The 21,422-nt window shown below is 37.7% G+C and overlaps 1 protein-coding gene across 2 annotated transcripts in view; it reads right to left on the reverse strand.

Moving 5' to 3' along the window:
- LOC105220330 (GTPase-activating Rap/Ran-GAP domain-like protein 3) overlaps nt 1-21,422 on the reverse strand; it is a 159,756-nt gene that overhangs the window by 79,244 nt on the left and 59,090 nt on the right. The gene's annotated exons all lie outside the window — the stretch shown is intronic.

The raw sequence follows: 21,422 nt of genomic DNA on the forward strand, positions 1-21,422 counted from the left end.
TGCCGGAGGGGATCCAGCCGGTGGTGATCCAGCCGGTGGTGATCCTGCCGGTGGTGATCCTGCCGGTGGTGATCCTGCCGGAGGTGATCCAGCGGGAGGTGATCCAGCCGGTGGTGATCCAGCCGGAGGTGATCCAGCGGGAGGTGATCCTGCCGGAGGTGATCCTGGCTGAGTTGGTTGTCCATTAACGGTCAGCGCGATATTCAGGATCGCAACACCCACTATTAGTATTAGTAAAATTTTCATGACTTCAGTCAACTCAATTGTACACTTTATCTTCGAATGTGTCTATAATGTGATTAACCGCGGTATTTATACCATTTCGCTCTCTAACTTGCGTGAGTTGATGGCAAATAAATATTTGTTTAAGTCATATGCATAGTGTAAAAATATTAGAACTCCATGGTAATAAACACTTGAACAAATACCTCAGTTATTGTAAGTAGAATAATGCCTTTTTAATCAATCGACGCTGTTGTTGAAGAAAATGAAAGTGTAAATTTTCGGATCGAAATTAGAAATGTTATTGATATAACAGGAATGCTATTCTCCTGCATAATTTGAATCCACCTATATTTTTATTAAGATAACAAAAAAATTTGACCCATATATTCGGCATTAAATAATTTTTAAATAATTTTCACCATTAACATACATTATATCTAAGATTATATGCTCATTTAATTTGGCTAAGATATTTCAGATATTAACCGATTTATAAGCTATTAAGACCATCGCATTTTTGAAAATACTATAATTAGGTATATGAGAAAAATTACCACGAGACACTGAGCTCTTCATATTCGCTATCCGGGACATTGAAAAGTTATGGTCCAATTTCGACAATATTTTCACAAGAGATGTCACAGGTCTTATGCAGTATTTGTGTAAAGTTTTATTTAGCTATTTTCATTGGTTTCATATATATGTATATCTTATAAAGTGAAGGAGTGTGATGGAATTCAAAATTGTGTTATATGGGAAGTTGTCGTGGTTGTGAACCGATTTCGCCCATATTCCACCAGTGTCATCAGGGTGTCAAGAACGTGTTATATACCGAATTTCATTGAAATCGGGAGAGTAGTTCTTGAGATATGGTTTTTGCCCCCTAAGTGGACGATGCCACCCCCATTTTCCATTTTGTAAAAAAATCTGAGTGTAGCTTCCTTCTGCTATTTCTTCTATAAAATTTTGTGTTTCTGACGTTTTTCATTAATGAGTTAACACACTTTTAGTAATTTTCAACCCAACCTTTGTATGGGAGGTGGGCGTGGTTATTATCCGATTTCTTTAATTTTTTGAATTTATTAAGAAGTGGCTAAAATAAACGACTGCAGAAAGTTTGGTTTATATAGCTTTATTGGTGCGCGAGATATATACAAATAACCGATTTGGGGGCGGGGCCACGCCCACTTTCCTAAAAAAATTATATCCAATTACGCCCCTTCCTAGCGCGATCCTTTGTTCCAAATTTTACTTTTATAACCTTATTTATGGCTTAGTTATGACACTTTATGTGTTTTTGGTTTGCGCCATTTTGTGGGCGTGGCAGTGGTCCGATTTTGCGATTTTTTGAAAGCAACCCTCTCACGGTCCCAAGGAACATGTGTTCCAAGTTTCATCAAGATATCTCAATTTTTACTCAAATTATCCGTTGCACGGACGGACAGACAGACATTCGGATTTTGACTCGTCTCGTTACCCTGATCATTTTGATATATATAACCCTATATCTAACTCGTTTAGTTTTATGACTTACAAACAACCGTTATGTGAACAAAACCATAATACTGTCTTAGCAACTTTTGTTGCGAGAGTATAAAAACAACGGTGCCGCGAAATGTGGTCACTTAAGGGGGAAAGGCACTTAAACGGAGGGTACTTAAGCGCGGATCACTATATTTGAACTAGTTCATACACTAGTACATCTGTAGACAAGACATGCGAAGATTAGGGTATTAATGAAACTAAAATATCACCATTTCTTACTGATAATGCTACCAATATATATTGCAATATGATAAAAGCAATTACCTTAGATTTTGGAAAAATATGCCGCATTCGGTATCTGTCGAGCAGTTCGTGAGTTATGGTTTTTGACCAATAAGTGGGAGATGTCATGCCAATTTATGGGTCAATAAAAAAATCTGAGTGCAGCTTCCTTCTGCTATTTCTTCTGTAAAATTTAGTGTTTCTGACGTATTTCGTTAGTGAGTTAACGCACATTCTGTAATTTTCAACCTAACTTTTGTATGGGAGGTGGGCGTGGTTATTATCCGATGTCAACTATTTTCATGGTATATGGTGGGGTACGTAAGGGAACCGAATACAGAAATTTTGGTTAATATAGCTTTATTGGTTTGCGAGATATATACAAAAACCTATTTGGGGGTGGAGCTACGCCGACTTCCCCTAAAAATTACGAAATATGGTCCTTAGTAGGACGATCCTTTGTACCAAATTTTACTTTTATAACTTTATTTATGGCTTAGTTATGACACTTTATGTGTTTTCGGTTTTCGACATTTTGTGGGCGTGGCATAAATCCGATTTTGCCTATTTTCGAAAGCAACCCTCTCACGGACCTAAGGAACATATGTACCAAGTTTCGTCAAGATATCTCAATTTTGACTCAAGTTATCCATTGCATGGAAAGACGTTCCTATATCTAACTCTTTTAGTTTTATGACAAAGCTATAATACTCTCTTAGCAACATTTGTTGCGAGAGTATAAAAAGTTAAACAAAATATAAACTATATACAGCGATGCGTGCCGGGTCGACTAGTTATGTATATATTTATAAGCATATATTACCAATTAGCAAGGAATGTGTTGACAAGATTTCTGGAATTTTCGCAGCCGTTGAGGGCATTCAAGATTCTCGAAGTTTTGGGGCAGAAAGTTAGTGAATCGGAGGAAGAACGTCCACAGACAAGCAGGGAAGCCCTGATTACCCCAAGAGCAGCAACCCCACTACATTTTTCCGAAACTCAAGAAGAAGTTTATAAACACAATAAGAATTCCGTCTTAGAATCATCGCATTTATGCTGAAAACCCCTTTTCTGTTAAAAAAAAGATGTTCGATCACAAAGGGTTTTACCACAGCTGCATGAGTTCCATCAATGCATCCTATCACTTCTGGTATTCCTAATTTTTGCATAAAGTGAAGTTTTTCTTTTCTGGAATCCACTCTGACGTTTAAAGTTTAATCCACTTGTGACACAAAATATTAATCATTACTGACAAAAATTGTGATACTGTGCTTCCACGCAACGTCAAGCGCGAAGACGCCCGCGACGAAGAAGACAAAGACGTCAACGCAGAAGAAGAGGAAATCGAGGTGGAAGGAGAAGTTTTGGGTACTTTTACCAAAATTTCAATCAGTTGTAATTACAGTAATCCCCGCTTAAGTGATAATATTTTGCGGCATTGTTGTTTTTTCTCTAAATTTACGTATAAAATTCACTGCATAAGAGCATTCTTGACACCAGATACCTTTTAGATAAAACCTCATCTCTTAGCAGCTGCTATACAAATTTCGCCCAACCATAACAGAGAAAGTACACATCTTAACTTTTTTTTTTTGTTTTTTATGCACAATTGCAAGTGACATATCCTAATGTTGCATTGGAGACTTTTCCAACATCGTTTTCAACGTAACCAATTCAGCATATTCGCCTTATAAGCGGAACCGTTCATTTTTATACTCTCGCCACAAAAGTTGCTAAGAGAGTATTATAGTTTTGTCCACATAACGGTTGTTTGTAAGTCCTAAAACTAAACGAGTTATATCTATGTTATTTGGTTTGGTTATATATACCAAAGTGATCAGGGTGACGAGTAAAGTTCAAATCCGGATGTCTGTCTGTCCGTCCGTCCGTGCAAGCTGTAACTTGAGTAAAAATTGAGATCTCTTAATGAAACTTGTAACACGTGTTCCTGGGCACCATAAGAAGGTTAAGTTCGAAGATGGGCGGAATCGGACCACTGCCACGCCCACAAAATGGCGATAACCAAAAATACATAAAGAGCTATAACTAAGCCATAAATAAAGTTATGGAAATAAAATTTGGAACATAGGATCGTATTAGGGAGGGCGTGACCCCGCCCCCAAATAGGTTTTTTGTATATTTCGTGCAAACCAATAAAGCTATATAAACCAAACTTTCTGCAGTCGTTTCTTTTAACCGTTTCCTTATACAGTCCAAAAATGAAAGAAATCGGATAATTTGAATGGCTTAGTTATGACACTGTATAGGTTTTCGGCCATTTTGTCGGTGTGACAGTGGACCGATTTTGCTCATCTTAGAAATCAACCTCCCCAGGGTGCCAAGGAATATGTGTTCCAAGTTTCATTAAGATATCTTAATTTTTACTCAAGTTATCGCTTGCACGGACAGACGGACGGACTGCCATCCGGATTTCAACTCCACTCGTCATCCTGATCGTTTATATAAATATAACCCCAAATCTAACTCTTCTATTTCTTGGTGACACAAACAACCGTTATGTGAACAAAACTATAATACTCTGTGCAACATGTTGCGAGAGTATAAAAATGTTGGATATGTAATAGATATTCCACCAGTGTCATCAGGGTGTCAAGAACGTGTTATATACCGAATTTCATTGAAATCGGGAGAGTAGTTCTTGAGATATGGTTTTTGCCCCCTAAGTGGACGATGCCACCCCCATTTTCCATTTTGTAAAAAAATCTGAGTGTAGCTTCCTTCTGCTATTTCTTCTATAAAATTTTGTGTTTCTGACGTTTTTCATTAATGAGTTAACACACTTTTAGTAATTTTCAACCCAACCTTTGTATGGGAGGTGGGCGTGGTTATTATCCGATTTCTTTAATTTTTTGAATTTATTAAGAAGTGGCTAAAATAAACGACTGCAGAAAGTTTGGTTTATATAGCTTTATTGGTGCGCGAGATATATACAAATAACCGATTTGGGGGCGGGGCCACGCCCACTTTCCTAAAAAAATTATATCCAATTACGCCCCTTCCTAGCGCGATCCTTTGTTCCAAATTTTACTTTTATAACCTTATTTATGGCTTAGTTATGACACTTTATGTGTTTTTGGTTTGCGCCATTTTGTGGGCGTGGCAGTGGTCCGATTTTGCGATTTTTTGAAAGCAACCCTCTCACGGTCCCAAGGAACATGTGTTCCAAGTTTCATCAAGATATCTCAATTTTTACTCAAATTATCCGTTGCACGGACGGACAGACAGACATTCGGATTTTGACTCGTCTCGTTACCCTGATCGTTTTGATATATATAACCCTATATCTAACTCGTTTAGTTTTATGACTTACAAACAACCGTTATGTGAACAAAACCATAATACTGTCTTAGCAACTTTTGTTGCGAGAGTATAAAAACAACGGTGCCGCGAAATGTGGTCACTTAAGGGGGAAAGGCACTTAAACGGAGGGTACTTAAGCGCGGATCACTATATTTGAACTAGTTCATACACTAGTACATCTGTAGACAAGACATGCGAAGATTAGGGTATTAATGAAACTAAAATATCACCATTTCTTACTGATAATGCTACCAATATATATTGCAATATGATAAAAGCAATTACCTTAGATTTTGGAAAAATATGCCGCATTCGGTATCTGTCGAGCAGTTCGTGAGTTATGGTTTTTGACCAATAAGTGGGAGATGTCATGCCAATTTATGGGTCAATAAAAAAATCTGAGTGCAGCTTCCTTCTGCTATTTCTTCTGTAAAATTTAGTGTTTCTGACGTATTTCGTTAGTGAGTTAACGCACATTCTGTAATTTTCAACCTAACTTTTGTATGGGAGGTGGGCGTGGTTATTATCCGATGTCAACTATTTTCATGGTATATGGTGGGGTACGTAAGGGAACCGAATACAGAAATTTTGGTTAATATAGCTTTATTGGTTTGCGAGATATATACAAAAACCTATTTGGGGGTGGAGCTACGCCGACTTCCCCTAAAAATTACGAAATATGGTCCTTAGTAGGACGATCCTTTGTACCAAATTTTACTTTTATAACTTTATTTATGGCTTAGTTATGACACTTTATGTGTTTTCGGTTTTCGACATTTTGTGGGCGTGGCATAAATCCGATTTTGCCTATTTTCGAAAGCAACCCTCTCACGGACCTAAGGAACATATGTACCAAGTTTCGTCAAGATATCTCAATTTTGACTCAAGTTATCCATTGCATGGAAAGACGTTCCTATATCTAACTCTTTTAGTTTTATGACAAAGCTATAATACTCTCTTAGCAACATTTGTTGCGAGAGTATAAAAAGTTAAACAAAATATAAACTATATACAGCGATGCGTGCCGGGTCGACTAGTTATGTATATAATTATAAGCATATATTAACAATTAGCAAGGAATGTGTTGACAAGATTTCTGGAATTTTCGCAGCCGTTGAGGGCATTCAAGATTCTCGAAGTTTTGGGGCAGAAAGTTAGTGAATCGGAGGAAGAACGTCCACAGACAAGCAGGGAAGCCCTGATTACCCCAAGAGCAGCAACCCCACTACATTTTTCCGAAACTCAAGAAGAAGTTTATAAACACAATAAGAATTCCGTCTTAGAATCATCGCATTTATGCTGAAAACCCCTTTTCTGTTAAAAAAAAGATGTTCGATCACAAAGGGTTTTACCACAGCTGCATGAGTTCCATCAATGCATCCTATCACTTCTGGTATTCCTAATTTTTGCATAAAGTGAAGTTTTTCTTTTCTGGAATCCACTCTGACGTTTAAAGTTTAATCCACTTGTGACACAAAATATTAATCATTACTGACAAAAATTGTGATACTGTGCTTCCACGCAACGTCAAGCGCGAAGACGCCCGCGACGAAGAAGACAAAGACGTCAACGCAGAAGAAGAGGAAATCGAGGTGGAAGGAGAAGTTTTGGGTACTTTTACCAAAATTTCAATCAGTTGTAATTACAGTAATCCCCGCTTAAGTGATAATATTTTGCGGCATTGTTGTTTTTTCTCTAAATTTACGTATAAAATTCACTGCATAAGAGCATTCTTGACACCAGATACCTTTTAGATAAAACCTCATCTCTTAGCAGCTGCTATACAAATTTCGCCCAACCATAACAGAGAAAGTACACATCTTAACTTTTTTTTTTGTTTTTTATGCACAATTGCAAGTGACATATCCTAATGTTGCATTGGAGACTTTTCCAACATCGTTTTCAACGTAACCAATTCAGCATATTCGCCTTATAAGCGGAACCGTTCATTTTTATACTCTCGCCACAAAAGTTGCTAAGAGAGTATTATAGTTTTGTCCACATAACGGTTGTTTGTAAGTCCTAAAACTAAACGAGTTATATCTATGTTATTTGGTTTGGTTATATATACCAAAGTGATCAGGGTGACGAGTAAAGTTCAAATCCGGATGTCTGTCTGTCCGTCCGTCCGTGCAAGCTGTAACTTGAGTAAAAATTGAGATCTCTTAATGAAACTTGTAACACGTGTTCCTGGTCACCATAAGAAGGTTAAGTTCGAAGATGGGCGGAATCGGGCCACTGCCACGCCCACAAAATGGCGATAACCAAAAATACATAAAGAGCTATAACTAAGCCATAAATAAAGTTATGGAAATAAAATTTGGAACATAGGATCGTATTAGGGAGGGCGTGACCCCGCCCCCAAATAGGTTTTTTGTATATTTCGTGCAAACCAATAAAGCTATATAAACCAAACTTTCTGCAGTCGTTTCTTTTAACCGTTTCCTTATACAGTCCAAAAATGAAAGAAATCGGATAATTTGAATGGCTTAGTTATGACACTGTATAGGTTTTCGGCCATTTTGTCGGTGTGACAGTGGACCGATTTTGCTCATCTTAGAAATCAACCTCCCCAGGGTGCCAAGGAATATGTGCTCCAAGTTTCATTAAGATATCTTAATTTTTACTCAAGTTATCGCTTGCACGGACAGACGGACGGACTGCCATCCGGATTTCAACTCCACTCGTCATCCTGATCGTTTATATAAATATAACCCCAAATCTAACTCTTCTATTTCTTGGTGACACAAACAACCGTTATGTGAACAAAACTATAATACTCTGTGCAACATGTTGCGAGAGTATAAAAATGTTGGATATGTAATAGATTTACATATTACTAACATTCTTTATTAAATTGTGCTCGCCTTTCCGAAATATTTGTATTAAAATTTAGGAGAAAATGAAATTGAACAAGTAATGAAGGGCTAAATTCGGTTGTGACCGAAGATTTTATACTCTCGCAATTTATTTATTCAATATTATATAATAGACAATTTGACCCACATGTTCTTCATATATATGGTACTAGCTGTTACCGACAGCCGAACGATTTTCTACTCGACTTGCACTCCTGCTCTCTGAGAGCACACATCAGCATCTCGGTATAAGGGAGCTGTGGGACGGCATATCAAACTCCTTACGTACAGCTGCAACCGAAACCATTGGCTTTCGGAAAAGCCAAAAAAACAGCTGGTATGATGAGGATTGTCGTCTCGTAGTGGAGAGAAAACAGACTGCCTACCTCGCAATGTTGCGATCGACCGCAACACGAGCGGGATGGGAAAGATACCGAGAGCTGAAGAGGGAAGCGAGACGCATTTGCAGAAAAAGAAAGAAAGAGGCAGAAATGCGTGAGTATGAAGAGCTTGACAAGCTGGCCGACAGGGGTAATGCTCGAAAATTTTACGAAAAGATCCGGCGACTAACTGAAGGTTTCAAGACCGGAGCACACTCCTGTAGGACCCCCAGAGGTGATCTAGTTATTGATGACCAGAGTATACTGAGTTTGTGGAGGGAACACTTCTCCAGCCTGCTGAATGGCAGTGAAAGTACAACACCAGGAGATGGCGAACCCGATTCCCCAATCGACGACGATGGAACAGATGTTCCATTGCCCGACCGTGAAGAAATTAGAATAGCAATTACCCGCTTGAAGAACAACAAGGCGGCGGGGGCCGATGGATTGCCGGCCGAGCTATTCAAATACGGCGGCGAAGAGCTGATAAGGTGCATGCATCAGCTTCTTTGCGAAATATGGTCGGAAGAAAGCATGCCCGACGATTGGAATCTCAGTGTACTCTGCCCAATCCACAAAAAGGGAGACCCCACAATCTGCGCCAACTATCGTGGGATAAGCCTCCTTAACATCGCTTATAAGGTTCTATCGAGCGTACTGTGTGAAAGACTAAAGCCCACCGTCAACAAACTGATTGGACCTTATCAGTGTGGCTTTAGACCTGGAAAATCAACAACTGACCAGATATTCACCATGTGATTTTAAAGCTGCTTTCGACAGCACGAAAAGGAGCTGCCTTTATGCCGCGATGTCTGAATTTGGTATCCCTGCAAAACTAATACGGCTGTGTAAGTTGACGTTGAGCAACACCAAAAGCTCCGTCAGGATCGGGAAGGACCTCTCCGAGCCGTTCGATACCAAACGAGGTTTCAGACAAGGTGACTCGCTATCGTGAGACTTCTTTAACTTGATGCTGGAGAAATTTATAAGAACTGCAGAGCTAAATAGAGAAGGTACAATCTTCTACAAGAGTGTACAGCTACTGGCGTACGCCGATGATATCGATATCATTGAAAACAACACCCGCGCCGTGAGTTCTGCTTTTTCCCGCCTGGATAAGGAAGCGAAGCGAATGGGTCTGGTGGTGAACGAGGACAAGACGAAATATCTCCTGTCATCAAACAAACAGTCAGCGCATTCGCGTCTTGGCTCCCACGTCACTGTTGACAGTCATAACTTTGAAGTTGTAGATAATTTCGTTTACCTAGGAAGCAACATTAACACCGATAATAATGTCAGCCTTGAAATCCAACGCAGAATCACTCTTGCCAACAGGTGCTACTATGGACTGAGTAGGCAATTGAAAAGTAAAGTCCTCTCTCGACGAACAAAAACTAAACTCTACAAGTCCCTCATCATTCCCGTCCTACTTTATGGTGCAGAAGCGTGGACGGTGTCAACATCCGATGAGACGGCACTAGGAGTTTTCGAGAGAAAGGTTTTGCGGAAGATTTACGGTCCCTTAAACATTGGCAACGGCGAATACCGCAGAAGATGGAATGATGAGCTGTATGTGTTGTTCGACGACATAGACATAGTCCAGCGAATAAAAAGACAGCGGCTACGCTGGCTGGGTCATGTTGTCCGAATAGATGAAAGTGCCCCAGCTCTGAAAGTTTTGAATGCAGTACCCGCTGGTGGAAGCCGAGGAAGAGGGAGACATCTACTCCGGTGGAAGGACCAGGTGGAGAAGGACCTGTCTTCACTTGGTATTACCAATTGGCGCCAAACCGCCAAAAGGAGAGATGCGTGGCGCACTGTTGTGGACTCGGCTATAACCGCGTAAGCGGTTTCTACGCCAGTTAAGAAGAAGAAGAGCTGTTACCCTGTGCGCTTCGCTACACCTAAATCGATTAAAACTCTTAAGGCTTTTTACTTTGTGTTTTCATTTATTGTTGTAAAACTGTTACTTATTTATAAAACATATTGGTATACAACATTTTTGGTTTTTCCACCTGGCGCGTAAATGAATAAGCTCCTTGCTGTTCCCACTCTCGAGCATGCGACGAACAATTGGCCGTGGGAGAAGCACGGTTCTTCCAAATTGACGCCGCACACTTGAAACGTTTGCCACTTGAAAATTTGGTTACAATTTTTGGACTGAAAGTCTTGTGCCATTATACAAAGTCGGTGGCTTCAGATTTCTTAGAAGTATAATGGGTGAACCGACTTTCAGGACCAAACTATGCGGTGGCAGACCGGGGGGATCCAAAGAATTCAAGAATTCAGTTGGATAATTGACTATTTCATCTTGATTCAAAACGCTATCAATCGATGTATATGTTGTAGCTTCTCCTGGCAGTTTTTGTTGAATGGAAAAATTGATTTCGTTGACGTGTACATTTTTCGGTGCCAATATTGCGCTTTCACTTAAATAATCGTCTATTTGATAGTGTTGATAGTGTTGAACAATATTCAATTTCAATGTGCTGAATGTGCTGTTCGACCGCCATCAAGTAGAGTAGCAGCGATGCCTGACGAAGCAATTGCCAGCGCAATTTTCTGCTGTGACCGTATAGTAGCAAGAATCAAAGAGATCAGAAACGTTTTCCTTGTACCACCGGGCGCATCCAGAAAGTAGAATCCACCGGCGTTATTGTCAACCGCTCGTATAATCTTATCATAAGCATTTTTCTGCTGAATATTCAATTTGGTAATGTTAGCTTGTATGAAAGCACGCAATTCATTGCAATCGTATTGTTGTTCACGTTGAAGCTCATGGTCAAGCATATCAATCGCTGAACGATTGGGCGCAGTTATGCCTTATTCGCAATTGTAAGGCACAGATCTTCAACCAATATCAAAGCATCATTATACATTTGTAATGTATATAGCAAGTCTGCGTCCGATGCTCGATTACGCGCCAAAATTAATAAGTCCTCGGTCATGCAGTCTTTGTACTTATTCCACAGTTCTTGCGGATTTGACGGAAGGCTTGTAGATATTATTATGGCGAATAGTACGCGTATTTGTTTTGGATGAGGTGTGAGTGATGCGTCATGAAGTGCGGTGTCCCAATGCATATCATCTTCTAACAAATGCAACCGCTGACATGCTTCACGATACGTCGCACACAACTGACCGTCAACAGTTTTCAAATCATCAAATGATCTTGGTCCGCGCACGTTGACTAATAGCAGACGCGAATAGAAAAATTCGGCGTTGTTCGGATGGATGGTGTAAATGCGTCCTATGCTTGCTTTCGTCGTTGAAATGTTTTCGATGATGGATTCCAAGTGAAATATTGCGGTATTTCGGAATATAGCAATGTTCTTGCAAATTCTTTTTTTTTTTCTGCAAAACGTGCAATGATACACACATTAAATTTCTTATGTGCACCCTCCACACAGACCCCAATCACCCCAGAAAATTTCATTGAAATCGGGTAAGCCGTCTAGGAGGAGTATGCGAACAGGAAGTTTTGCCACTTAATTTTATATATATAGATAAAGTCCATGGAGAGTTGGAAACCCTTATATTAGGTTAAAAGCACCGCGGTCCTCATGTTCGATATATGGGGCCTTGAAAATCTATGTTTCGATTTCGGCGATTTTTAGAAAGGGGCTGCCACACTATAAATGCAGTATTTATGGATAGTTCTGTTCCGATATCTTCACTAGTGCTTACTTTACGTATTGTAAAGTAAACGATTGAGATCGACTTCAAAGTTTTGGTTTATAGGAAGTAGGCGTGGTAGTGAATAGGCCGATTTGGCCTATTTTCACAACATACCAATGATATTACAAACCAAATTTCATTGATATTGGTCAAGTAGCTTCGGAGATATGGGTTTCGACCCATAAGTGGGCGGCGCCACACCCACTTAAAATTTTGTATACTAATTTGGGTTGAGCCCTTCTGTACCTTCTTTATAATGAAATTTAAGGTTTCTGGTGTTTTCTCTTACTGAATTAAAGCATTTTTAGTCGTTTACAACATAACCTTTGTATGGGTTGTGGGCGTGGTTATAATCCGATATCCTCCATTTTTGGAAATGCCTGAAAAAAAACGACTCCTGAGAATTTCGTTGATATAGCTTTAGTAGTTTACGAGATATGTACAAAAAACTTAGTAGGGAGCGGAACCATGCCCACTTACCCAAAAAAATTACATCCAAATATGCCCCTTCCTAGAACAATCCTTTGTACCAAATTTTATTTCGAAAGCTTTTTTTATGGATTTGTTATGGTACTTTATGTGTTTTCGGTTTTCGCCATTTTGTAGGCTTGGCAGTGGTCCGATTCTGCTCATCTTCGAACTTTACCAAGTTTCATTAAGATATCTCAATTTTTACTCAAGTTACAGCTTGCACGGACAGACAGACATCCGGATTTCAACTTTACTCGTCCCCCTGATCACTTTGGTATATATAACCTTATATCTAACTCGTTAAGTTTTATTTTACGACTTACAAACAACTGTTAAGTGGACAAAACTATAATACTCTCTTAGCAACTTTTGTTGCGAGAGTATAAAAATACTCTTGTTCGGAGTAAACAGTTGAACGAACTATTTATAACTAATTTACGTTTATAAATAAAAAATATTCTAAATAATTACTTTTCGTTGCTATCTGGTCACTCTAATCCAATATACTTTATATCCACCTTAACGTTATTAATTATTGCAATTTGTCACTACACTTCATCTTTAAATTCTAGCGTCCGATCGAATAATCGGCCTTGGCATCGGGAATGCCAGTATCGGCATTTGGTCGATTCTTTATAACTTACTGACACCTCGTTATTGGTAAGATTCTTTCAAACATTCGTTTTTTCCAGGGACCGTAATCATTATAAGTTTTGTTATAAAAATCACAAAATAATGATTATATATTGATTTTTATGATTTTCTTCACCGTTAATGATTAATTTTGAGTAATTTTTAAAAGATCATAAATAATCATCATTTTTGAGCAAAAAAATAAAAATCATTTTTAATCATTATTTAAAAATCGGACCGATAATCATTATTTACGGTCCCTGGTTTTTTCATCCACATATGTAATGTTTGTGTGGAACCACCATCTAAAGGAAAAGTATTATTTTTGGTTGTACATACATATAGGTTAGGTTGTAAGGCTGTTTCCCAAAGGGAAAGCACACGTAGACTTTAAAATATAGTCCTTTGTGAAGCCTGGATCCCCCCAAGATTAACAAATTACGAATAGACAAAGCGCACTGAACCTACTACAAATCTGCAGAGATTTTTAACCTCTATATTCGCTATTTCGCGAGCCTGTTCTAAAAAGTGAGATCCAAGAAATCTCTTTCTAAGCATGTGTTGGTAACTGACCAGCGCCTACCCAGCTCAGCCGAAGCCCGCAGTAGGACAATGGTGCTCCTACATGCTTCCATGCTTCTAATAGTGAGTCCGTCGTCCCTGACCTTGCAAGCTCATCAACCATACAATTCCCCGCGATTCCGCAGTGGCCAGGAACCCAGACTAGTCTAATTGAAAAGTATAACGATGCCACCGATAGTGAGGATAGGCATTCCTTAACAAACACTGAGCGCATGTTCAATGAACTCAGAGCTAGTATCGCCGCTCTACTATCCGAGTGGATCACCACCTCCCTAAAGGTTGTTGCACTTCGAAGCAGTATATCCGTCGCTGCTTTGATAGCAGCCACTTCCGCTTAAAAAACGCTGCAGTAATCGGGAAACCTGAAACTAAGGTTGATGCGAAGCTCCCGACAGTAAACTCCCCCGCCAACTTCGATCCATCCGTGAAGAAGCTCACCGCGCCTCGCCTCCAGCGACTCCTTCTACATATGACAAAGCAAAACATATTTTTGTAGCAATATCGACGTGACGATGTCATTCAATAAATCAACAACAATTTATTAAATAAACGTTTTAAATTGAACCTAATTGTAAATTTATTCTCGAACACACCTAGTAACAAAAGAACTAGCTACAAGCAATACTGATACCAATAAAAGTAGTTTTCCAGAGGTGGAAAATTTAGAAATGATTTGAACCACTGCTTTCAGTCAATCCACACCACTAACGGTTCGAAAAAGAAGAAGTTCCCTCCATGGTGGAACAGTAATCTTAACAAGTAAGGAAGGGCTAAGTTCGGGTGTAACCGAACATTTTAAACTCTCGCAATTTATTTATTTAACTTAATTAATATTATATAATATACAATTTGACCCACATATTCGTCATATATATTGTATAAAGTCCATTGGAAGTTGGAAACCCTAATATTAGGTTAGAAGCACCGAGGTCCTCTTGTTCGATATATGAGGCCTTGAAAACCTATGGTCCGATTTTGGAGATTTATAGAATGGGGCTGCCACACTATAAACGTAGTATTTGTGCAAAGTTCTGCACCGATATCGTCACTAGTGCTTACTTTATATATTGTAAAGTAAACGATTTAGATCGTCTTCGAAGTTCTGGTATATAGGAAGTAGGCGTGGTTGTGCACCGATTTGGCCTATTTTCACAACATATCATTGGGATGTAAGGAAACTATTACAAACCAAATTTCATAGAAATCGGTCGAGTAGTTCCTGAGATATGGTTTTTGACCTATAAGTGGGCGACGCCACTCCCATTTTCCATTTTGTAAAAAAATTTAAGTGCAGCTTCCATCTGCCATTTCTTATATGAAATTTAATGTGTCTGACGTCTTTCGTTAGTGAGTTAACCCACTTTTAGTAATTTTCAACCTAACCTTTGTATGGGAGGTGGGCATGGTTATTATCCGATTTCAACTATTTGCATGGTGTGTGGTGGGGTACGTAAAAGAATCGACTGCAGAAAGTTAGGTTTATATAGCTTCATTGGTTTGCGAGATATATACAAATAACCGATTTGAGGGCGGGGCCACGCCCACTTCCCCAAAAAAATTGCATCCAAATATGCCCCTTCCTAGTGCGATCCTATATTCCAAATTTTACTGTTATAACTGTTATAACTTTAACTTTATTTATGACTTAGTTATGGCACTTTATGTGTTTCCGGTTTTCGCCATTTTGTGGGCGTGGCAGTGGTCCGATTTTGCTCATTTTCGAAAGCAACCTTCCAATGGTGCCAAGGAATATTTGTGCCAAGTTTCTTCAAGATATCTTAATTTTTACTCAAGTTACAGCTTGCACAGACGGACAGACGGACAGACATCCGGATTTCAACTCCACTCGTCATCCTGATCATTTATATATATATAACCCCATATCTAACTCTTTTATTTCTTGGTGACACAAACAACCGTTATGTGAACAAAACTATAATACTCTGTGCAACATGTTGCGAGAGTATAAAAATATGCGAACACAACTAAAACAAGTAAGGAATTTATTCAAGAAATTTTATTTACATAATACACGTAAATCAGCACATATAGTATATGAGGGCTGAGGTAATACACTATATCTAAGACTATACGCTCACTTAATTTTGCTAAGATATCTCACATATTAACCAATACATATATGCGGAATAAAGCCCACCGTTTTTTAAAAAACCTATAAGTAGGTTAGGAGCTAGGAGCTAGGAATAGAAAAGCTCGTGCTTTTATATATAAATTCATAAAAACTGGAATGCTTGGTGACTATTTAAAATATTCTAAGTTACGCCGAGAGTTTGCGGTAGTTAACAAAAAATGTTATAAAAACTACATAAATAAAGTTAAAAATAATATTATTCGCAATCCAAAATCTTTTTATGGTTTCGTTAACTCCAAACGCAGGATTTCCAATTTTCCGTCCGCGATGAAATATAATTCAACCAAGTCATGTTGCAATTATACCATTTCTAATATGTTTGCTGAATTCTTGAAGTCTAATTATTGTTCAAACTCCCCTACAAATGTGCCATATCAGCATGTGTTTTGTCCGAGTACCGTTATAATGCACCAATTTCTGAATTAGATGTCTTAAATCATTTAGATACATTAAAAAGTTCGTTTAAATATTGCCCCGATATGATTCCCTCATGCTTCCTCAAAAATTGTGCAAAATATATTTATCTAACCAAGCTTTTCAACTCATCTCTTAAACAAGGTATTTTTCCGTCATTGTGGAAAACCTTTGCATAAAAGCGGTGTTAGATCATCCGTTCAGAACTATAGGCGGATAACAATAAGAATACCGATGTTATTTATACAGACTTTAGTAAAGCATTCGATAGAGTAAACCACTCTATTCTATTGCAAACATTGGATTATCTTGGTTTTCAACCAAGACTTCTTAATTATGTATCTTAATATCTTAATAATAGAAAACAACAAGTTATGTGTAATAACACCTTATCCGATTCAATTATGGTCCCTTCCTCAAGGTAATCATCTCGGTCCGATTCTGTTCTTATTGTTTATTAATGATATACCCTCCGTAGTTAAGTTTTCAAACATTTTATTATATGCGGATGATGTAAAACTTTTTAAATCATATACTTCTTATAATGATAGAACTGAGCTACAATCGGACTTAAATAATTTAGTTACTTGGTGTCACAAAAATGATATGCCACTGAATCTTAAAAAATGTAAAACGATGTGCTTTTCCCGTAGATCTGTTGATCCTTCTCCCTATGTAATAAATAACTTCAGTTCAGCTGTTGTTGATTACGAGTTACTATGGACCCTAAACTAAATTTTAATTCTCATGTAAATTCAATAATTTTAAAAGCTAGAGGTGTTCTTAGCTTTGTTAAACGTTGGTCTAAAGAATTTAGTGATCCGTATATTACTAAAATTCGTTTTACAACATTGGTACCCATCCTGATAAGTTAGAGTCCGTTCAAAAACAATTTTTACTTTTTGCTTTAGGTCACTTACATTGGGATTCAATATTGAATCTTCCTCCGTATACTAGTCGTTTAAAACTTATCAATCTACCTAAACTCACTAGTCGTAGGGAAATGCTAGGCATAATATTTCTAGTAAAACTTCTGAATGGTTCTGTTTGTAGCTCCTTCATTTTGTCTGATATCAAGTTTAATGTCCCATTTCATCTATGCAGTTGAGACCATTACTTTTAAAATCTTTGAGAACAAATATTGAATTAAACGAACCATTCCGTCAAATATGTTATGATTTTAATTCTCATTCTATTCCACATTTTGACCTGTCTGATTCGATCTTTAGCATTAAAAACACTATTTTGTCTTCGCTTAATAAGTAACATTAAAAAGTGTTAACCTTTTGTTTTGGTAAATTTTAAATCTTAGTTGTTGAAATTTGTCTTTCTGTAACTGAGCAGTTTGAGATTTCGACCCTTAAAAACTCTTGCTTTTCATGACTCGGCAAATTCCGCTCGTTTGCGGATTGCCCCCATGCGTCGGTTGGGCGGGAGGTGGGTAACCGTTTGGGTTTATATATGTTATGACCCGATTTTAATAATTTTTGAAACAGAACAGGGTGTCAAGGAAATATTATATACCGCATTTCATTGAAATCTGTCGAGTAGCTCCTGAGATATGGTTTTTGACCATTAAGAGGGCGATGCCACGCCCATTTTCCATTTTGTAAAAAAATCTGAGTGCAGGTTCCTTCTGCTATTTTTTCTGTTTTTAGTGTTTGTGACGTTTTTCGTTAGTGAGTTAACGCACTTTTAGTAATTTTCAACCTAACCTTTGTATGGGAGGTGGTCGTGGTTATTATCCGATTTCTTTGACTGTACAAAGTTTGGTTTATATAGCTTCATTGGATTGCGAAATATATACAAATAACCGGTTTGGGGACGGGGCCACGCCCACTTCCCCAAAAAAATTACATCCAAATATGACCCTTCCTAGTGCGATCCTTTGTTCCAAATTTTACTGTTATAACTTTATTTATGGCTTAGTTATGATACTTTATGTGGTTTTGGTTTTCGCCATTTTGTGGGCGTGGCAATGGTCCGATTTTGCCGAAAGCAAAGACACAAACAATCGTTATGTGAACAAAACTATAATACTCTATTTAGCAACTTTGTTGCGAGAGTATTAAAACTTTCAATGATAGTTATAGGATCAAAATTTGGCAACCTTATAAAGCTATCTTAAGACAGTACAGATAAAGAGTTAGGTCGGATTCATCTGCCAGACTGAGCAAGATACTCTCTAAAGAAAGCACCAATATTATGTAAAGACGGAAGGTGGTGCGTGGATCTTCTTTGACACTAGTGCTACTTATTAAAACGCACTTCCCTGGTAGTCTGCGGAATGCGACAATGGAGGTTCAAACAGAAGCAAGCCCGTGCACCTGCAAGCACAGCTGAGGAAACAAGTTTAATAGTAAGCAAACAGAAAATCAAATACGTAATCAACAGATTCTTACCACACAAATCGGCGGAGCCGGATGAGATTACCTCAATAATGCCTTAGAACCTGCAGGATCCAATAATTATAAGACTGGAAAGGATATTCCAAGCCAGTATCCAACTATTCTATATCCCAAAAAGTTGGAAAGAATCAAGGTGGCGCTTTACCTAAACCAGGTAGAAGAACACACGAAATTATTAGAGATTTCAGACCTATAAGCCTCACGTCCTTCCTACTGAAGGTCCCAGAAACAATCATGGCACACACTCTATCTACAGCCCAACATTCATATATAAAAGGCAGATTCGCAGATGGATACAGTCGAAGCCCTAGAATAATATTATCAATAGGTACAGCTTCACCAACAAGGTACGTCAGCAGAGGAACTGCTCAAGGAGGTGTTATTTCCTCTAAAAAACTGTAGGATAAAACGACATTTTAAAGCATTTAAATCAGTCAAGGTTTCTCTCACTAAATATATCACTAAATCCAGGTGAGAGTGTTTTACTTTGCTTCGCATAATGTGATGATAATGCGATGGAGTGATTAATTACACATTTAATATGCATAACAAATTATACGGTTTTACAAGTATTTAATATTTAATTTAAAATGCTTTCATTTCAAATATCACAAATAAACATACATATAAATATACATATACAAAAACAATTCTTATATAATGATTTCTTGTACACTAGTGATTTTCAACGCCAGAAGACAAGCAGAGGAGTGAAGAATTCATTCGTTATGTGAATGCACCTTCAGCGCAGATGCATTTGCCTTAACAATAAACTAGTTTCAGACATTCAATTGTCTGTCTCATTTCCCCAATGGGAAAATAATTTACAAGCGGAAATACATATTTTATTCACTATGCTGCTGTAAATGAGTATTTGAAATAAATTCCACAGCCTTGACTTTGTTTTCTTCCCTGTGGAAATGTGTTTGTCACTACAATTTGGCATTGTTTCAAGTTTCCGCCCCTACGGCTACTTATAGTTTTTTACTTTCTTCTGCCGATCTTCCGTTTCATTTGTATGCTTTATTGTGGTGTACCAATTTCCTTAAATATTCTAGTTAGGGAAAATTTGTGTTGCGAACGTTTTTAAAACTTTATGTATAATACATAGACTTAAAAATATATATGACTTAAAAAAATCGATTGACGTGATGCCCGTATTAGAGCCAGCGATATTTGAGTAAGAATTAATATACATATTTGATATCGAATCATTGCCACGCCCATAAAAGGCGGCAATCTGAGAACTACAGAGTTTTATTAACCAGACTTTGTTAGGTCTACAACTTTGCTTCCGCCGTTTTCCAATAGATTTCTCTAGGGTCAAGCACTGGTCGATTAAATCGATTTTTTTATAGCGATCTTGGAAGTTTGTGTTAACATTAACCCAACAAAATATTTGTAGAGATCTGTTTGCATTCCAAACTTATTCTCAACTGAAAATGTCACTTTTTGAACCGAATTCTCGACATTTGCGGGAATTTTTGCTTTCCTTTTTTAATTCCAAGGAAAGTGCGGCTGAGGCTCATCGACATTTGTAAACGTTTTTATACAAAAAAATCCTTAAATTTACAAAATAACGGCGGAAGCAAAGTTGTAGACCTAATAATTGAGAGTGAAAAGAAATGGGAAGCATAATGACCAGGCTCAGGCTTATACAAAAACTGTGTTACAAACACATGTCAAAAATAATTAGCTTAAGAGGTTACATGGGTTCCAAAAAATCGATATTTTATTTTTTTATACAGCCTTTGGAAGGTGTGCACTCCAAGTCAGTCGCGTTTTTCTTGGGACCGAGATTTACTCGTGCTTGATCGAAGGATTTTTTCTTTTTTCAATTACAACTATTTAAAAAAAATGTGAGCAAATTTTTCAAAAATGTATCAGCCAAATTCCAATTTTTAATTTTTTTTGTCTTTTCTTCATTTAAGCACGAGTTTATGGTCTTACCTAAAACATTTATTTTTGTTTTTGAAATTGGATGATCCTGTCAGGAGTTTGCTGACAACGCGGACGCACCTTTTTCCGAGGGGTCACCGGAAATTACGTCACAATGGAGGAGTTTTAATTTTTTTTAATTACAAAAATTATTCTTTAAATATGTAGCTATAAGACAGAAAAAAGTTTGAATTAAATAAATATGTTTTTATATAGAAACAAATATTGAAAATGGGCATTTTTTTACCCAACAAACCCCTTACCTTAAATAAAGAATGAATAATGGGTCATTGATTAGATCTTTTAAATAAAATCTTAAAATGTTACAATATGAAAATGACCGAAAGTGGACCTGCCAAATTCATATTTAACTATCAGAGGTAAGGGAGTGTTAATATTAGGTTTATGGCGCTAGATCAATCTCTTTACAAATACCATTCTCATTTCACAATAAACTAGATAGTATTTTATCTTAATTTCATTAAAAAAATCGCGCATACAGACCGATGTACATACATATACGATATAAAGTCCAATGGGAGATGGAGAATTAAAATCTTAGCTATATTGAAGTATACTTTTTATAAAGATCTTG

The sequence above is a fragment of the Zeugodacus cucurbitae genome, chromosome 5 (genome assembly GCF_028554725.1).
Source record: "Zeugodacus cucurbitae isolate PBARC_wt_2022May chromosome 5, idZeuCucr1.2, whole genome shotgun sequence".
NCBI lineage: Eukaryota > Metazoa > Arthropoda > Insecta > Diptera > Tephritidae > Zeugodacus > Zeugodacus cucurbitae.